This window comes from Microtus pennsylvanicus, chromosome 16, assembly GCF_037038515.1.
Source record: "Microtus pennsylvanicus isolate mMicPen1 chromosome 16, mMicPen1.hap1, whole genome shotgun sequence".
Taxonomy (NCBI): Eukaryota; Metazoa; Chordata; class Mammalia; order Rodentia; family Cricetidae; genus Microtus; species Microtus pennsylvanicus.
The window spans coordinates 29,634,648-29,654,532 of record NC_134594.1 but is presented as its reverse complement, the minus strand read 5'-3'; the positions used below and the strand labels follow the sequence as shown (position 1 = coordinate 29,654,532).

Below are 19,885 nucleotides of genomic sequence, written 5' to 3'. Positions count from 1 at the left end.
TATGTAGGTGAAACTCGCCCCCCCCCCCAGTTTTAACAGAAAGAGAATTAAGGCCATTTTCCCCTTTGAAACCACGAAGGCAAAAAAAGGAGTAGGAAGAAAATATTTAAAGCACCGACTGAGAAAGACTGAGAACTCAAGAGTTTGGCAGAATGTAAAGCCATCCTTCAACAATGAAGAAGAAATAAAGGACGCAGACCTACGGAATTATATAAAGTTACTATTAGATTTGTCTTTCAAGGCATAAGAATGAAAGTTCTGCAAGGCAAAGGAAAATAGTATCGGTTTAAAACTCTGATCTTTGTAAAGAAAGGAAGAGTTTTAGAGAAGAAAGTTTTGCTCTTAAACATTTAGTTGGTCTAAGAGTTAGCTGTCATTCAAAAACGGCAGCATATCGCTACACAGTCATCATACACGTAAAATGAACAAACATGATGTTAAAGGGGCAGAGCAGAGGAATTGCTAATATTTTTATTGTTAAACGTATTCTTACTACTACGAATGGGTATAGTTGATTAATTGAAAGTGAATTCATTATAAATATATACTTCAAATTCAAGAGTATTCACTAAAAACATTCTAAAGTAATTAATATACCGAGAAGAGAAATATCTTAAGAGATATATAAAAATGCTCTATTCACAACGTAAATGGTGGAAAAAGAGAGAAACCCAAAAGCAGACAGCAAGGGCAACAGGTAGAACCAGATACACACATGACAAAGATTAACTATGTCAGCATGGAACTACAGTCATTTCAAAGGCCACCTTCACTAGAGGTCAAAGGCGGTCAGGGCTGGTCCAGGAGCGAAAATTTTAAACATCAATGTCACCTATCAGCCCAGGGTTCTTTTTCTTCAGTGAAAAAGAAATCACAAAGGAGCAAAAATCAATTATCTTGATATCAACAACCCTGAGCTTTAGAGTGTTGGGACCCTCCCAATCAGTGTTACAGTCCTAGGCTATGGGACCTTGAAGGTACTGTTTTGGCTCCAGCTTAGAGAGACAGAACTCTTGAGTTGTTAGTGTTATAGCTCTGACCTTGGGAGTGTCAGATCCCTTAGTTCTCAGAGTTATAGCTCAGAGTTGAAGATGTTGAAAGCCTCAACTTTTTCTTTTTCAGATCCTCAGTGGCCCTCTGGAATTCTTCTGGCAGTCAGCTTTTGCAGCTCCTCCTCTTTGTAGCTCTTCTTCGCTTTCCACGGCTTGTCTCCTCTCAGCAATGTGTGTTCCACAGCCTCAGCTCTCTACCTTCTACTTCCCTATACTTGGTCTCTCCCCAGTCTCAGGTTCCCACAGCCTCCGCTCCTACCCGCTCTCTGATACTGTCAGGTACGTCTGAAGCTTCCGGCCCAGGGGACTGTGTCTGCTGCTCCCGTTCCCAGATCAGCTCGCTCTACCTGTGATAAAAAACCACAGAGGCGTTATGGGGGCTTAGGCTGAAGTGTAAAAGGAAGGGAGGTCTCCCAGCCTTCACCCAGAGTGAGATGACTACTGCGTATACGAGCAGCCATGCATGGACACCATCTATCATGTCCCGGGGAGGTGTTTCTGCCTGGCCAGATGGACGACTGCCGTGGAGAAGTCTGGACAGATTCCGGCTGAGCATCTGGAGCGGCTGTAGGTTGGGTCATGCAACTGGCATCTGAAGCTGCCACGGCTCAAGTCTCTTGAGCTATTCCGAGCATTTGGAACAGCTGCAACCAAATCAAAGCCTTCCTGAGATTAGCCACAGTTGGAAGAGCGACCACGATGGTGGCTGTCGTTTCCACAACTGGGAAGAAAAATCTTCTCAGGAGTTTGTGGTTGGTTTGAAGTCTTCTTCTGGGCGGCTTTTCTAGATCCGAGTCTTCCTGAGCAGCTGTGTGGTGGCTATAGCAGCCTGGACCATCAATGATGACTGCCGGGGGTGGAGGGGAGGGGGAATGGGGGAGATGACTACGGGGAAGCGGGGTCTGGGGAGGGGATGGAAGGGGTACTGGGGATGGGGTGAAGGGGGGACGGGAGGACGGACTGTTGGAGAAATAGCTGCTTCATTGATATCTCCTGTAGCCTCCACAAAGATGGAAGGAATGAACTGGTTGCCTCAGCCCTGCGGGACCTGCAGGAGGAGCTGTACCAATAACATTCTATAGCTCCATGGGGCACCGCCTCTGTTTGACCTGGGAAGTCCCCCCTGTGCTACCTCTGCACAGCTGCCTGCTGGGGCCAACACACGGGAGGAAGCAAATTTAAAGTTTAAAATTAAGTGGAAACATACCATCTGGATTTCTAAAATACTGCGAAAATGACTATCTTACCAAAAGCAATCTATAGATTAAATGAAATCGCCGTTAAAATAAACCCTCATGCCATTCTTTATTTAAATGGAAAGTCAATCTTAACACATATGAAAGCACAAAAGCTCCAGCTAGCCAAACCAATCTTAAGCACAGGGCACAATGCTGTGCGTGTCCCATCATACCTGACTTCAAACTGCACTGTTGGGTCACAGTAACAAAAAGTAGCATGCATGGGCACGAACCCAGAATTGTCGACGAGGATTCCAGAGAGAACTGAGTGGCAGGCTGGTATGCGGGGGCTTATTAGCCCCGCTGTAGCTGCTTCTGCTCACGTTGGCCATCCACATGCTAGAGCCTAGTTGTTTGGGGAAATAGCGCTACAGATCCCAGACTGCACCACAGCTTTTGGGTGAAGGTTCCTATTGTGTGACTTTTCTTGAAGAGACAAAACCCACCTATTTTCCTCAGACAGGACACCCATGCCAACCAAAGAAACCAAGTCTACCTTAGTGAGCCAGTGAGTTTATATTAGGGTTGCTTACAGGAGCAGGGGCGACTCAAAGGCAGCTCTGTCTCCAGAAAGTCCATGCGTGGCTGTGGACTCCTTGCACAACTTGTGTGTATGCCTGCTTCCGCTCACACCTATTATAACCTTGGTCTGGTGGTTGTGAATCTTTTAACTTTCTGAGCTTCCTGATCTTAAGTTTCATGAGTTTCCTGGACCTTGTTGATCTCTCGGCTTCCTTCCGAAACCTTATGAGCGTCAGTATGGAGGAGATAGCTCCCAAACAAGTGTGTGTCTTGTATGTACACTCTTACACCCAGGGCTAAAGGTTTTTGCTAAATCAAGAATTCCCAAGGCCAGGGCAATAAGAGCAAAAATCTCACTGCTCTTCTTGAACACCACTGGAAGGGTCCTGAGTGCGCGGTCATTATGTGGCCTCAGGAAGCGGTACCAATATGGGGAGTCCGAATCCAGCCACGCCTAAAAAGGCTGTTAGCATAGTTACAGTGGTCTGACTCTTAGTAGCACTTTTCTTTCCTTTTAGGGGCCAAAGTCAACTGTTCTGGAGTTAGGACAGGCCCTAAAGAGTTTACCATTTGTTGGGAAGTTTGAGCCTTTTGAGAAGCTAGTCATAATCTTGTGGTTCCTAGAAATTTCTGAACTTCATATTGTCATCAGAGTCTAATTTTGTAGGGCTGCACATAGATCACTTATCTTCTGAGGCAAGCCATTATTTTTTAAAGTTATAGTCATCATTTCAAGCAGGTGAGGGCTACCTCTGAATTCCTGTGATAAAAATTCATGCAAGTTTATTACATATATGCAAGATACATGTTTATTGTGTATTGAGTCTCTGCTCTTGGAATCAAGCAGATATTTTGATTTGGGATATAACAGAAATGTGGTGGTTTAAAGGAGAATGGTCCCAATAGGTTCGTATGTTTGAATGCTTGGTCTCCAGTTGGTGGAACTGTTTGAGAAAATAGGAGGTGTGGCCTTGTTGAAGGGGACTTGGACTTAGTGGAGGAGGAGTGTCACTGTAGCTACCCCTACTTTGGGAGGGATGTTCTGAGTTTTCCTTTTTTAAATCGACTTTGTAATTGATGATCTTATAAAAAAAATTCTGTTCTGGGACCAATTGGAGGATTACTATAATTCTAAAAATCTCTTTCCAACAGGACAATCAGGGAGACCTATGAAGGCTTACAAGAAAACCCTGTTCCAAGATTACATGTAAAAGACTTTGTTAGGCTTTTGATTTGGGTTACATAACCATTGGTTTATCACAGTTTTGTTTGGAAAGGGATTCTAAATTATACATTAGCTCAGAGAATAAAGCCACAGCACCTAGAAGAATATTAATATATTTTTTTTACCATCCCGTCAAGAGTAGTTCAGGGGTCTTTGACGATAGCTACAGTTACTTGAGCAAGGTTTCAGTAAGAAGTCTACAATAGCCATCATCAGAGCCAAGAGTCCATCCTTCCTTCGGAGGATGTGACATTCTTGTTTTCAGTGTCTTGTCTCTTTACAAGACAGCAAAGCCCTGGATTTGTTTGTTTGCTTCTCAGGACCCTGTTGTGAGCCGTTCTTTTACCAATGCCCTGTTTTTTCAGACAGGCAGCAGGCCCTGGCTCCTTTATAGTTCTCATTTCTTTACTTGGGCTTTCTCTGGGTAGACAGTAATTTGTTTTCTTGAGGAAATATATTATTCCTTAGAATTTAGGCTATTAGTCAGGCTTTTTTGTGCCTGCAATCATTTCCACTGGACCATTTTGAGCTACCTCTATTTTATCTCTGTGGTTAAAAACCCCAAAGGTCAAATTTAATAGTTGTTTTACGGATGTCTGGAATCTCAATACCTGTTTTTCTAGCTTCTTCCTAATGTTTGGAGCAGACTGAATGGCAAACTAAGTAGCCAGCAAGATCTCACTTTCATTAGAGCTGAGATCGGTATGTCTACATTTTCTTAACGTCTCAGTAAGATAGTCTAAAAATAGGGTCAGAATCTCATCTTTATTTTCAATTGCTTCTACAACCTTACAGTTTACTGTCACATCCATGTCCTCTGCATTTTGTCACTTAAGTAAGAATATGGTTGGGCAGAGTTAGAGCATTGCTTCCAGCTTGTTTTCAGAACCCCACTGCCAGATTTGGGGAAGTGGTGACCCCAATAGACTGTTCACGTTCTCTAGCATGAATTTCTTCCCAAAAGGAGCCCAAATTCCTCACTTTTTTTTGAATGCAGCAAACAGATCAAGTTATATGAAGATATAACTATGCTAGCTCAAAGGACATACTCAAGGATCAAAAATCATCAAAAAGCCTATCGGCATGCGCTTCAAAGTGTCCCGATTTCTGTTTGCACTGAGAGAAAGTTGACGCTGGCAAAAGGACAAGTCATATTAAAATTCCTTCTCCTTTGCTGCTCCCCAGAGTGGAAACACGTTTGTTGATTAAGGGCATGGGAAGATGAGAAGTTTCACTCACGGTTACTCCTGTTTAAGCAGGAAATAGAGGTGGATACATTGAAGGAATGGAAGGTTGAGAAGATGGAGTTGGGACTGTAGAGAAATTTGATCTGAAGATTCCCTAGATTCTGAGTTACTGCATTGCTTCTGCCCTGGGCTTGACGATTCATTTGGAACACTTGATGACACTTAAGAACAGCCTCTCTTGATAGGAACTTAGTATTATCCTCTCTCTGATGTGTCTAACCTGTGGCCCACGGAGCTAAGAAGAACTATGACTACGGCTGTCCTAGCTTGATTTTCTATAGCTGTGATAAATGCCATGACTAAAAGCAACTCAGGGAGGAGAGGGTTTTTTTTCGGCTAACAGGTTACAGTCTAGCATTGGGGGATACAAGGCTAGGAACTCACGGCAGGAAGATCTCAAAGCAGAGACCCTGGAGGAAGTCCACTGACTGCCCTGCTCTCCCTGCCTTCACCAGCCAGTTTAGAAGACCCAGAGCCGTCTGCCCAGGGGTGGCAACACCCATGCAAGTCCTCGAACAAGAAACTGCCCCACAGACTTGCCTGCAAGACAAGAAGAGAGAGGCATTTTCTGAGTTGTGATTCCCTCCTCTCAGATGACTCTAGCTTGTGTCACGTTGACCAAAAAAATAACAAAACACCAACTAATGAACACAGTGTCTCTGTCACAGTGGCTCAACACAGAAACCACAGACCCACTTAAAACATGATAGGATTTCCCTTACAAATTATTTTTTTAGGGGGAGGGGGTAAGGGTGTTGTGTCATTCTCAGGCACAAACTTTGAGGATGATAATGCAGCGGTGTCAAAAGATGGGACAGCTGACAGGGAATGTCCTTACTTCCCAGATGCACGCAAGCAGACATCTCTGTGAATCTCAAGCCATAGACATCTGAACATGAATCTTAAGATCACTTATCTTTCCTTTTGTGAACTAAATCAAATTGCGAGACTGTACTACAGTGAGAATGTTTTCACAGTGGACTCAGCCTTTCAATTTTCTAAACTATTCTGTGGCCAAGCAGGTTGGTATAAATTATAATTTTCTTTTCTTGATGTCATGTATTTTTAAGTGCCCCATTTATGTAAGATGTAGCCTAAAGGCAAGCTCTTAGTGATAAATTTTTGCTTACCCACAGCTCTGTTCCTGTATCCCTGGTTATCGAAAAGAAAAAAAGAAAAGTTCACACAGAATATGGGACACTTTTTTACTTGCCCTTAAAATACAGGACTAGAAAACACTGGCCTATCTTACGTAGCCATTTCCCAGGTGATGGGTGCCCCCACAGTGTAGGTGGTTAGTTATTGTTGTAATGAGGTTGCTTGTTTGTTCCAGGCTGCTCAGTCCTAAAATAATCACACAGAAACTATATTATTTAAAACACTGCTTGTCCTAGCAAGCTTTTACATATTGAATTAAACCATCTCTATCAATCTGTGTATCGCCACGTGGGTGTGGCTTACCAGCAAGGTTCCAGCTCATCTGTTCTTGGCAGCAGCTATATGGCATCTCTAAATTCCATCTTCGTTCTCCCAGCATTCAGTTTAGTTTTCCCCACCTAGCTCTACTCTTTTGCCCTATCACAGGCCAAGACAGTTTATTAACCAATGGTAGTCACAGCATACAGAGGGGAATCCCACATCCAGTTATCCTCAGGGATCCTGATGGTCTTTCTCTGGGTATGCCACACTACACCTCCTTGTTCCAGATTTAAAGTTGTGGTAAAAGATGTGGACATAGTGGTGCATGCCTTAAACCTCAGTACGAGGTAGGGAGAAGAGGTAGGTCTCTGTGAGTTCGAAGCCAGTCTGGTTTATATAATGAGTTCCAAGGCAGCCAAAGCTATGTAGAGAAAACCTGTTTCAAACACACACACACACAGACACACACACACACAGACACACACACACACAGACACACACATACACACACATACACACACACACACATACACATATACACACACACATACACACACACACATACACACACACACACACACATACACACACACACATACACACACACACACACATACACACACACACACACACACACATACACACACACACACACACACACACACACACACACACACACACACACATCTCCTTCAGGAAAGTTAACCAATTCACTAAGTAGAGATAAGAGACCATGTGCTTTAGATTTACAGCAGATGTTTAGAGAAGGGGATATCATTGGTTAGGTATCTTCACAAGGTTGCATGTCATTCTGTGGCTCTTCAAGTTATGTTGTTCAGGTGCCTCATGAGCACAGTGGCCACTGCAGCCATCAATCTTATAAGGTGCTTGACTCAACGGATGCAACCAGGTTTGAAATTAAGCAAGGTTAATTGCTTAATTAGAAATTATCCAATGTTACAAATTAAGTTTAAAAATATGGTTTACTTATTTTTTTCTCTTAAAAAAACTTTCCTTTTTGTAAATGAAACTGTAAGGTGGTTTTTCAGAGTCACTATTTAGACTGAGGAATGAAAGAGAGGAGTGAAGTTGTTAAACTCAAAGCTACAAGCATTCTGGTCCAAAGGATGTGCAGATTGCTGTTCTGTTTTGGAGATGCTCCTAGGAGGCTGTGCTTTGCATCTCTGAGGAGATTTCAACATTATCAGTTGGTTGGAGTTTTTGGCTCCCTATCAGATTTCTAAGTGAGGGGCTCCTTTCTCTTCCTATGTCTCTTTAATTTTCCCTATTTTTCTAACCTGCTTCACTTTGGCAGTTGATTGCAACCTAAACATACATTTGCTGTGTAATCTAATTATTACACTTCTTTTTATTTATGCAAAGGGATTGACAACTCTATACAGAAACTAGCACATAGCACACAGATGTTTCTAGAAGCCTTATTCATCAAGGACAAAAACTGTAAGCAACCAAGATGCTTCTCAGTTGACAAGCGGATAAAAATTGCTGAATATGCTGACAATGGGACATTTTCTAATACTAAAAAGAAATAAGTTGTCAAACTACAGAAAGACATAGAGGAAAGTAAAATTTATTTTGCAAATATACGCCAAAATTCCAACTGTAGATTGTCTTAGTCAGGGTTTCTAGAGACACCATGACTTCTTATAAAGAAAAACAATCAGGGCGACTTACAGCTTCAGAGGTTTAATCCATTCTCGTCATGGTGGGGAGCACAGCAGCATACAGGCTGGCGAGGTCCTGGAGAAGGAGCTGAGAGTTCTACGCCTTGATTGACAGGCAGTAGAAGTGAATGTCACACTACCTTGAGCATCTGAGACTTCAAAGCCCAGCCCCACATTAGCACACTTCCTGCAGCTAGATCATACCTAATTCCAACAAGGCCACACCTCCTAATAATGTCACTCACTATGGGCCAACCATTCAAATGCATTCAAACATTTGAAAGTCTATGGGGGCCATTCAAACCACCACATACATCATCATCAGAACAGTCAAAGTTTGTGTATAGTAAACAGATCTGTGGTTGCCAGGAGGAAGGGAAGAGTGGCCAGACAGAGATACTAAGATGGTCACACTATGAATGTCATTAGCCTTTGTGAGAATGCATAGATGGATAATACAAGGGTGACCCCAATGTAAACTCTAGACTTGGGGTGACAATGATGTGTCCGTATAGATTTCACTGGTTCTAACAAATGTCCCACTGTGGTGCACAGTATCAATAGCAGAGCAGATCCTGTGTGGGAACAGAGGGTACAGAGAAACTCTCTGTACTTTCAATTCAGCTTTGACATGAACTTAAAACCCTCTCAAAACTAAATTTCATTAATTAAAATGACTTTTATTGAATTGTTAGAAATACAAAGCTGTATTTTGCCAAATTAAAAATAATTATTTTTTTTGAATCATGGTACAACTAATTAACTTTCAGGTAACATAATTTGACATGAGAATTCACAGTGTCTTTCCACATTTATATTGAAGCTAAATATAATTCAATAAAGTACTTATTATGGATTTTACTGCCAGTCACTTTGACAAGAACTATTGAGAAATATTAATCTTAAAATACATAGTTCAGAGATGTTGAATCATCTTTATTCATGAGATTATGTTCCCAGAAACAGTCTGGATTCCATTTATGCAGTGTATGCTGCCCTGCATCCCCTCCTCACATTTGCATCTCTTGTTCCCTTCCTCGGCTGAAGAGCCCCACATCCTGGCGGATGGTTTGCAATATACACACAGTGATCCTCAGCGGCTTCAGATATGAACCCAGAGTGAACACGGTTTTTAATTCTTATGTTACTTTTAAACTATTCCAAGTAAGGATAATAATTGTCCTACCAAACCAATATCCACAAGGAGAGATTTGGAGACCTGACAATTATCTGATGTTTTATAAGGATGAGAGAACATAACGTTCCTTTTTCAGTTCTTACCTAACTTCTTCCTAGATTCATGAGACATTTTCTTGACATGCCTTCTGTAGCGCAGCGTGGACGGCACCTGTTTTCCAAATCATAGGGCCTCTGAAACCTTTTCCTTCTTATTCTCTTCTCTGTGCTTCACTTGTGAATGCGGCAGGGCAATTGTTTGTCATTTGTTTGGCTGGTTCTAAGATAGAATATCACTCTGTAGCCTAGGCTGGCCTCCACTCCCAATCCTCCCAAGTGCTGGGACCACAGGCAGGGGCCATTGTGCCAGGCACTTTATGGTCAGTGAGCGTGGATTACGGCTGCAGTGGAAGCTCTTGCGAAGAACCAGTCTATCTGTTTGCTCATTTGAAGGTTTCTGGATGAGAGTAGTAACTCAGGAATCCAATGCCATTATTTTTTCCTCTCCAATCCCCTTTTATAGTCTGGGAAGCTCTGTGGATACTTTTCCGGAGGTTCCCACTCTAGAAGAAAAAAAGCTTGCCTATTTAAACAGCTTCCATTGGGCTACGCCTTAAATGAGACTGAGTCAACCAATGAATGACCGGACAAAATTAGATAGATAGATAGATAGATAGATAGATAGATAGATAGATAGATAGATAGATGATAAATAGATAATAGATAGATGATGATGACGATAGGTAAATAGGTAATAGGTGATAGATAGGTAGATAGATAGATAGATAGATGATCGATACATATATACAAACAAATGCATATATTGATAGGAAATAGATGATTGGGAGCTAGATTAGGTATATGATAGATGAATAAGTAACAGCAAGATGATAGACAGATGACGATAAATCGATAGTAGCTAGCTAGCTAACTAGATAGACAGACAGACAGATGGACAGACAGACAAATTAAAAACTAGTAGAGGAGCTTCATGGAGCCCATGAGGCACTTCCGGTGGAATCATACTCGCCTGTTACAATAAAAGCTCCTTGGGCAAGCCTGTTGTTTTCATCATATGAATACTTCCATCAAGATGCTTTAAACGCTAAACCTCTCCTCTTTCCACAGGCTGGTTTAATCCAGAGACTTTAACAGATGGTGTTGCTTGTAGTGTGTCCCTGCCCCTTGGGGCTGGACAGGACTCCTGCCCAAGGACCATCAAAGACCTGCCAGAGGCTTAAGGCTTAAGTACTTCAGAATAACCCAGCCCTGACATTTGGCGGGTCTCCAGGGCGTTCAGGGTCAAAGGAAGAACGCGTAATCGAAACTCATCCGAAGCCTGTAGAGGAGGGCCTTTCAATTAAAGCTCTTAATGGTTTTGCAAGAGACCCACAGTCATTTTCAACACTCGCTTTGAGGGCAAGCAGGCAAACCAGCGAAAGGCTCACCCAGCTCTCAGAAGACACTATGAGAACCCAGGCATCCCTCCCTGACCAGGGGACTTCTGAGGTGCCTGGCAGAGGCTTGGATTGCGGAGCACTGAGAAAAGTTGACTTAATTAAACAAACACATTTCTGTTGTTTACAGCGGGGATTGCTCCTTTATACGGCAGACGAGAAAGAGAGAAAATTGAGGTGTGAAAAGAGAAAGAAGTCCCTTATTGTGGACCTAGCTGGCAGTTAGAAACTTTTTCTTCTTTTGGTTTTTTCAAGACTGGGTTTTTCTGTGTAGCTCTGGCTGTCCTGGAACTTGCTTCGTAGACTGGCTGACCTCAGACTTACTGAGATTGGCCTGCCTCTTCCTCCCAAATGCTGGGATTAAAGGTGTGCGCCACCACCACCTGGAAGTTAGAAACCTTAACACAACAGATACACGTGAAATTGTCACACTGATAGGGCTTGTCCCATATTCAGAGCAGGATGGGAAAGCATGCTAGGGGGCTCCCGGGACGCCTCAAAGGTTAAGCACTTACTACTCTTGCAGAGGACCTGGATCCAGTTCCCAGCACCCGTCTCAAAACCACCTGTGACTTCAGTACCCGGGACTCTAATGCCCTCTATGGACTCAGTGAGCACTCTGCATACATACACACATTCAGGTGTGAAACTAAAATGACTCCTTAAAAGCCAACATCAACAAGCCAGAGCCAGGCATAGTGAATGGCACAAGCTCTTAGTCTCAGCACACGTGAGGCAGAGACAAGAGGATCTCTGTGAGTTCGAGGCCAGCCTGGTCTTGCAGTGAGTTCTAGGGCAATCAGAGCCATGTAAGACGCTCCCCTGGGGTGGGGGTAGGGAGAACTATGCTTTATTTTTAGTCCGAATATTTGTGGCTTTGCTGTCTAAATGTATTAGCATGACTTTCTCAGCCCTAAATCTAAGCAATGTACCTCATAAAACCACTCTGCAATTCTATTTACGAAAGAATCTGGGTGTGCACGCATGGATGCATCCCAGACTGTTGTGCAAGAGCTCTACTAATGAGACAAATCTCTAACCCAAAAGGGAATTGTTACAATTTAAAAAAAAAAGTGAACCACCTTGCACGTTTTAATTGTTAGCGACTTAGTTTTTGAGCTTGGTTTATTCTTCAGTTTTTGTTGTAAACTACATCCTGTAAGCAATGTAACTCGGAGAGTCACAGAATCATGTCAGTGGCTGTCATGGAGACATCCAAGGGTATCCCCTCCCTAAATTCCTGTGGTTAAATCTGAAGTGCCTACTCCCCCTTGCCTCTATTTAATAAACTCAGCATCTTGCTCCAAACTGACAGATTCTAAAATTCTTTTCTGGGGCCTAGTCAAGGTCATCTTTACCAGAGTGGAGTTCCCCAGAGGAAACTTCCCCTGGCTGCTGGAAGCAGCGCTGGGCTACATCTCCCTGCCAGTGCTGAATGTTGCTTGTATTTTTAAAACTTTCTTCTTGTCTCTGAGTGAGGTGAAGAAGGTCTGGATCTCCTGGAACTAGATGTCAGACAGTTGTGAGCTGTTATGTGGAATGGCAACCTGTCTGTCCAGCCCCAGGGTATTTATTTCATGACGTGTTACATGTAAGTATATCAGGATAACAAAAGGGGTGTTTAAATGTTTGTTATTAAAGAAAGCGTGTGGACTGGCAAATTCTGTGAATAAACCCATGTAAGTAACTGATGATCAATCTGGGTCATTATTTTTCTCAGTTTGAAAAGATAGTTCTGGAGCTTCAAGCTATTTAAGAAATTCAAGCTATTAAAGAAATCGCTAAGCCACACACCGTTTTGGAAAAACTTCTCCATCCTCTGAGCTCCAGTGCAGTTTACATATGACAATAACAAAAAAAAAAAGTCACCTGCGACTCGATTATTTATGTTCAGTATTATCCAAAAGCTGGGACTATCTCAGACAAGGTTAGCTACACTGTCTGGCCACGTTAGCCTTGATTCATACACTGTAGCTCAAGACGAAAAGACTGTCGCATCCACGGGGTCCTTCCCATCCTTGAAAGCTCAGGGTACATCTTGGAGCCAGCGGCCGCAGTCCATCCCCGTGCTACGACGGCTGCCTTGCCAGGAAGGATGAAGTTTCGGCTGAAATTTCAGGAAGCGAAAAGGAAAACAATGACGTGGCTCAGCCATCTTGACACCATTTCCCCCTGGCCGCTGGCTGGGAATGTTCTCTGCTGACAGTGATGGATGGAAGAAAGAAGACTTGCGCCCCGTTGTGCAGTACCAAAATATCCCTGTTTCAAGATATCGCTTTTCATCATATTTAATAAACATTCCCCCCTCACACCAAAGACAGCACAGGAAAGCCTGGCAAATAAAAATAAGCTTTAGAAAAATCTACAAGCCTGGCCTATACATTGCTTTATTTAGAGGACACTTCTCACACATTTTTTTTTCTTCCACCCACCGAAAGGAACTTGCATGATAAATGAGACTAAGCTTGGCAGGAAATCCATCAATAAGGTTAATTTAAAATGTGGGCAGAATAGCTAATCTCCATATGGCCCTCGGGGTTGTTCTTATTTCAAAATCAATGACTTTCAAACAGCCCTACATGCCTCACTGGGGGAACTGAGAAGGAATTCCAGCCACGTGGGTAAGCACACCCCCACTCTGAGGAGACAGCTGGTGGGAGGTCAGCTTTAGGGTCTCTCACAGCCAAAAGTGGCCTGTTCAAACTCCAGCTCCATCACTCACGTGCCCCACAACTTCTGGTGAGACAAAAGACCCATAGCACAGCTCTGAGCTTCCTCATCAAGAGACAGCACACAGAGCAACACAGAGTTACAAGTTGTGTGTGGTGGGCATGGTGGATACTTCAGAAGGCATGTCAGCTCCAAAATAATGACACAGAGAATTCTTATTAGTTATGAAAGCTCAGCCTTAGCTTAGGCTTGTCCCACTAGCTCTTGTAATTTACATTATCTCATTTATTTTAATCTATGTTCTGTTGAGTGGCTCGTCACCTCATCTCTCCACACTGCTCATGCTGCTTCCTCCACATCTGGTTGTTGACTCCACCCTCTTCCCAGAGTTCCCTCTCTGCCCGGAAGTCCCATCTATACCTCCTGCCAAGCTATTGGCCATTCAGCTTCTTATTACACCGATCACAGCAATACGTTTTCATACAGTGTACAAACATCCCACCACAAATCATATCTATATAGATTAGCATTATATCTAGCGTTTAAAGGTTTTCTTTAAATACTGCACGTTGGTGACAGTGGTGGGGCAATACTTGATGAGGTCTCCCTGGAGATATTACTCACTTTGGAAGAGGAGATGGAGAGATAAAGCCTGGGGGAAATTGTGTGGTGGGTGGTGGTGCACGCCTTTAATCCCAGCACTTGGGAGGCAGAGGCAGGCAGATCTCTGGGAGTTTGAAGCCAGCCTGGTCTATAAAAGCTAGTTCCAGGACAGGCTCCAAAGCCCCAGAGAAACCCTGTCTCAAAAACAAAAAGGGGGGGTGGGTGGAATTTGGTTCTCCTCAAAGCTTTTGTTTTTTCTATGCCTAAGTCCTTCATCCAAGACTGAACTGGGAAAGATTAGGAGTGCTCCTTCCCTGTTTACTCCTTGGGTGTGTACAGAAAATGGGAATCTTGGGAAATACAGGTTTTTAAACGTTTTAGAAGTAATACACTAGTATTTGTTTTCTGGTAGCTGGCAGTGGTCTATATTACCACGGAGTTTCAGTCATCACACAACAAATTGTATCTGAAAGTGTTATTTGAGTCCACAGCAATCTTTTCATTACATGGAATTTGCATACGTTACAGAGTAAAGTAAATGCAATTATAGATTCCCAGGCATAACAGGATACCATTCTTTTTTAACTATTCAAAAATTACATAGCAGGTGCTTGTGTAGATGGGGACCAATCAAGTTTTAAGTGTAATCTAATCATCTGAGGAGACAGAGTAAGACCAAAGAAGACACCATCCCCCCTTTAAGTGGGCTTTGTGGACAGCTACTGTGCAGGCTGCATTATGTCTGCAAAGGGCAGGAAAGCAAACGGGGAGGGAGAAGAAGAGAGGAGAAACTATCATCTTGTTTTTTGTTCCTCTGTTTTCTTCTCTAAGGTCTCATTCAACTTTAAAAGTCTCAAACTATGTAGAAGGATAAAGAGAGAGGGAGGAATAAGAAGACAGGGGGGAAGATAACAGTAAGGACACAAATGGCTTCAAGGTAATTCTTACATCATGCCCATCATTGGCACAGATCCACCCCAGTTAACACTGCTATTCTAACTGATCTTAGAGCAAATATTGTCTTCCAAATTATTATTCTTTAAGATGTAATTGGAGTTTTCCCTTTAAGCCTGTTTGTATTTAGTGATTTAGTGTGTGGTCATCTCCAAAGGATACAGAGGGCCATACTAAACCTGCCAGAATTTACCTGCCCAGCATCACCTTTTCATTCCAACCTGCTAAAAATCCTACTCAGTATTTTGACTCCATTCTTGACTGTAGCGTTCAAAGCCTTGAGTTTTTATTCAGACTGCACCACTTAGCTGTGTTACCTCAAGCAAGCTAATTATCGTCTCTAAGCATTAATTTCTGAATCCTAAAATTGAAAAGAACTAAAGTAAGGGCTGTTAGATAAGAAAAACAAATACAATCAATCCAAATTGTAAAGGAAGAGCTGAAATTACCCCTGTTCCCAAGCAGTGATTTTATCTGTACATATTATAAAGATTCTACACAAAGGGTGTTGGAACTAGCTAGCTAATTCATCAAAGTTGCAATATATAAAATCCCACAGAAAATCAACTGTATTTCTGTACAATGACTATGAATAACCTTGAAGCCCAATTAACAAAGCATAAAATACTAGGCCAGCAAAATGGCCCATCTGGTAAAAGTGCTTGCCACACAACCTGATGACCCGAGGTTAAGCCCTGGAATTTACATGAAGAAAGATAGAGGCAGAGCTGCAGACTTAGAATTTTAAGCACTCATGCTATGGATTGAGAGGTGAAGGTGAGGATTTCCCAGTAGCTCATGGGACACCTCCCTTGAAGTGGACAGCTAGATTGGCAGAAACAGGAGAGACCTTGACTCAAGGTGGAAGGAGAGAATGTCAGTCCATACATGGATGCACACATATTCCCACACTCTCACCCTACACACACACACACACACACACACACACACACACACACACACACACACACAAAGGTAAGCTTCAGCATGGAAGGAAATATACAGAAATCATACATCTTATGACAGATTAACCAGACATATTTTAAGAACTAGTATGACTCACCAACAATAAAAATTCAGATAATTCTATTAGATAATGGACAAAAGCTTAAGTAAAATTTTTACAAACATAGCATCCATATGCCTAACATATTAAAAATGTTCAACATTGTAAATCATAAGACAAATGCAAATCAAAGACCCACAATGAGCTTTTACTTCCCACCTATTCGGACAGAAGGTATAAAGAAAATGCAGAGAATTTCCCAAGGATGCCTTACTCTTCTGTTCTTTATGCTGACACTGTATTACACACATGCTTTGTGATACATGTTAGTGTAGAGGTTCATAGCAAGTGAGCTGTTAATCTCCTGGGATTTGCCAGAGAAAAACCAGTTTTACCATTTGAGCCAAATTTGAAGCAAACATTAATTAAATACCAATAAAGATGGACTTTGGTGGGGACCACTCCCTGGAATTCCCAGCTGAGTGGCCCCAAGACATGTTTTGCAAGGGTTTATAAGAACAAACACATACTTCCACCATTTTCTCCCATGAGGTTTCAGTATTTTTGAATAACTAACTCCCAGCACTCCAGGAAATAACCCAGGCCTTGGGTGGGTTGGGCTTACTTACAGGTTAGCATTGTCTTACATTCCCCCCTTGAGTTGTATCCTGGGTCAAATCTTTGACTCCGTGATGGGTGCTTGCTTATATTGGGATCTATAACTATCAGCTTAATGGTACCCAGACAGAAATGATCATTTAGTTATTGGATCAGTGATGGAAAAGCCAACAGTAGTTAGCAGAAGCAGAAGGGCTAAAGTGACTGTCTAGGAGGAGCCTGGAAACAGACAGGGCACCAGGCAATTATTTTAATTTCAGGTCCTCCTTTTGTAATATTTTCTTGAATACAGCCAGATTATAATCCTGAATGGTTTGTACAGAAAAAAAATTTCTTTTAAATCCATATGATCCTTCTTTGTTCTGCATAAAGCAGGCCAAGTCTACTTGACCTGTGACTGATGAGTCTAAATCTGCTGATTTCCTTAACTCCCTGAAGCCTACATGAAGTTTCAGTTTAGAAAAAGCAATGAAATTTCTAAATACATTAGCATTACCATTGGGGTGAAATCTACACTGTAAAGCAGTCCTATCATATTAAGAACTATCTCAGTTAATGAATCTACTGGCTGACAGACCTGTGCCCACTTTTGTCGTCTGTCAATTGGCATTGTCAGAAGCCATGTTGCCCGCTATGCCAGAGGGTTTCATCTTGACTTAGCATTTCAGCTTGTTATGGGGGCAAGGAATGATATGCTCTCTCTTGTTACTAGTTCCGGCTGAAACTAGGTCACTGTTGCCAGGGCCGAGGAAAGCTGGAGGGCTAGTCATAAGACTGGGTAATGGGGCATTTATCAGAAGCATCTGATTAGCTGACCCAGCTGAAGAAACAGGGAACAATTACCTTGGCTACGGTGGTTCTCATCAGCTTTCAACATGTCCAGAGCTCAGCAGTTTCCAGTCCACAGGTAACCCTTAGATGATGTCTGTCAGCTAAATGGAAATCTGCCGAGACAAATATAGACTAGGGGTAGAAGTTAAAATTTAGGGACTTAAAAGAAAACCTTATGTTTTGACTTTTAGTCCCAGAGTCCTAGGAATTAATTGGGGGACAGGAGGAATCCCAAAATCAGGATTCCACCTCAGGAACAGACAAGCGGGGAAACTTAGGACTGTGCTTATCTGGAGTCTCTTTGACACCTGTGACAGATGGATATAAATCTGATGATTTCCTTAACTCTCTGGAGCCTACATGAATTTTTAGTCTACAAAAAGAGATGACATTTCTAATCGTAAAAAGCATGAACAATTTTTCCTCTGTCCAGAGAGTTAGATATATAGATGGGACAGAGATAGTTTAGCATGCTGAAAAGTACTTTTAAGTCTATACTTAGAAGACAACCAAAAGAAATTTAACATCTTGAGCTTGTGAATGAATAGCAAGTAGTCAGTGCTTTCTTAGTCTATTGGAACTCTATTGATCAATGTTAGATGTTAATGTTAAAACTGTAAGAATATCATAGACGGGGAAAGAGAAATCTAAAGTATCTCCCATTATTTATATACTTTAATTCTTTTTATTAATCTTTACAACTGGTACTTACCTATTTTAAATCATTTTCTGAGATCCTCAGAACTTATTTAAGCTTTTACATCCTCAGACCTCTAGATATCTTAGGACATATTCTTAAACCCTCAGCATGAAATTTGAACCTTTCTCTTTCCATTTCATCATTTACCAGAGACAGGAGTAGTTGTTGCTAAGAAAGTGTCATTGCAAAACATGTTCTTTTAGTGAAAAGTTACATCTGAAATGTGTTTATCCTTTAATACAAACAATGGTAACAAAAAAAAAAAGATGTTAGATATTAGACATCCATTGTTAAATCATTCCCTGTCAGCCTGAACAGACCTTAAGTAAGGAGAGACCCTTTACCAGACTGTTTAGGTCACTGTCTTGCTCCACGAATGAGGTAGGGAAGATCCTCAGCCTGTAGTGTTCTGAGTTTCAGAGACTAAGAGAGGAAGGATTTGACTGCCACACGCTGTGGTCCATCGAGCACAAAGGCAGGGGCCAGAGCTTTGAGCATGAGACTGTGGGTGCCCAGTACTGGATCTCTTGAGCTCTTTCAAGCAAAGCCAGAAGGTGAGAAACCACAACTGAGACGAATCCTCAGTCATGAAGGGGCCTACCATTAATTACTGCCAATTCTGTTGGTGTTGGATGTAGAATTCCAGTGATCCTTATTCAGAAAAGGTGACCAGGTTGGAAGATACAGTGTTCTTGAGGTTCTCAAACTGCTGGCAGGCAGGAGGAACTGCCAGGGGAGCCTGTGGAGTATCACGACACCCAATGTTGTCAAATGGCCTGAGAGAGACCTTGGAGAGCTCACGGGGGGGGGGGGGGGGGGGTGAAAAGAGACACACCACGCAGGCAAAGCTTATGTGGGAGTTCTATTGAAATAAAGGGGGGGGGAGAGACGGGGGAGGGAGATAAATACAGAGAGTGAGTGCAATTACCTGGAGCAAGTGAGAAGGAAGCACGAAGCTCGCAACAAGCCCCCTTAAGAGTTTATTAGAGGAGACATGTACAGGCCTAGTGAGGTCGGTGTGCAGAAAGAGAGAGCTGAAGATGGCGTGTCCAGCTTTTGAAGGCTGCCTAGCGCATGTGCACAGGGGGATGGCTTAGCTACGCCATAGGCAGATGATGAAGCTCACGCATGAGCGCAGGGGCTTACATAGCTGTGTCATACCTAGGTGATGCAACCATGCCACACATGGGTCACGCACAGACTTTTAAGGTCCCGGGGGAAACTAGGTATATTTGTCTTTTCTGCACAGGCGTGGTCCCGGAACCCGGAAGTGAAAGCCATGCCGGTTGGCTAAAATCATAACAGAGAGGAAGAAGAGGCAAGGATCAGCCTACCTCTTTAAAAGAGCAGTGGGAGAGAGTGGAAGTGGGTGGTGCTTGTCTCTTAAAGGGACCTTTTGTACCTGTGTACATAAATAGTGACGTAGCAGTCATAGAACCATGGGCTGGCCCGGGTACTGCCTGGGTTCATCCTGCCAGGTGA

At 42.6% G+C, this 19,885-nt stretch overlaps 1 long non-coding RNA gene across 1 annotated transcript; it reads right to left on the bottom strand.

The window, feature by feature from the left end:
- Nucleotides 1–13,257: 13,257 nt before the first annotated feature.
- LOC142836283 (uncharacterized) lies at nucleotides 13,258–19,385 on the bottom strand. Its single transcript, XR_012908040.1, has 4 exons — nucleotides 19,332–19,385; nucleotides 19,005–19,142; nucleotides 17,716–17,816; nucleotides 13,258–13,353 (listed from the first exon to the last, which is right to left on the bottom strand). It is a non-coding gene; the product is annotated as an uncharacterized LOC142836283 (long non-coding RNA).
- Between the last annotated feature and the right edge of the window lie 500 nt (nucleotides 19,386–19,885).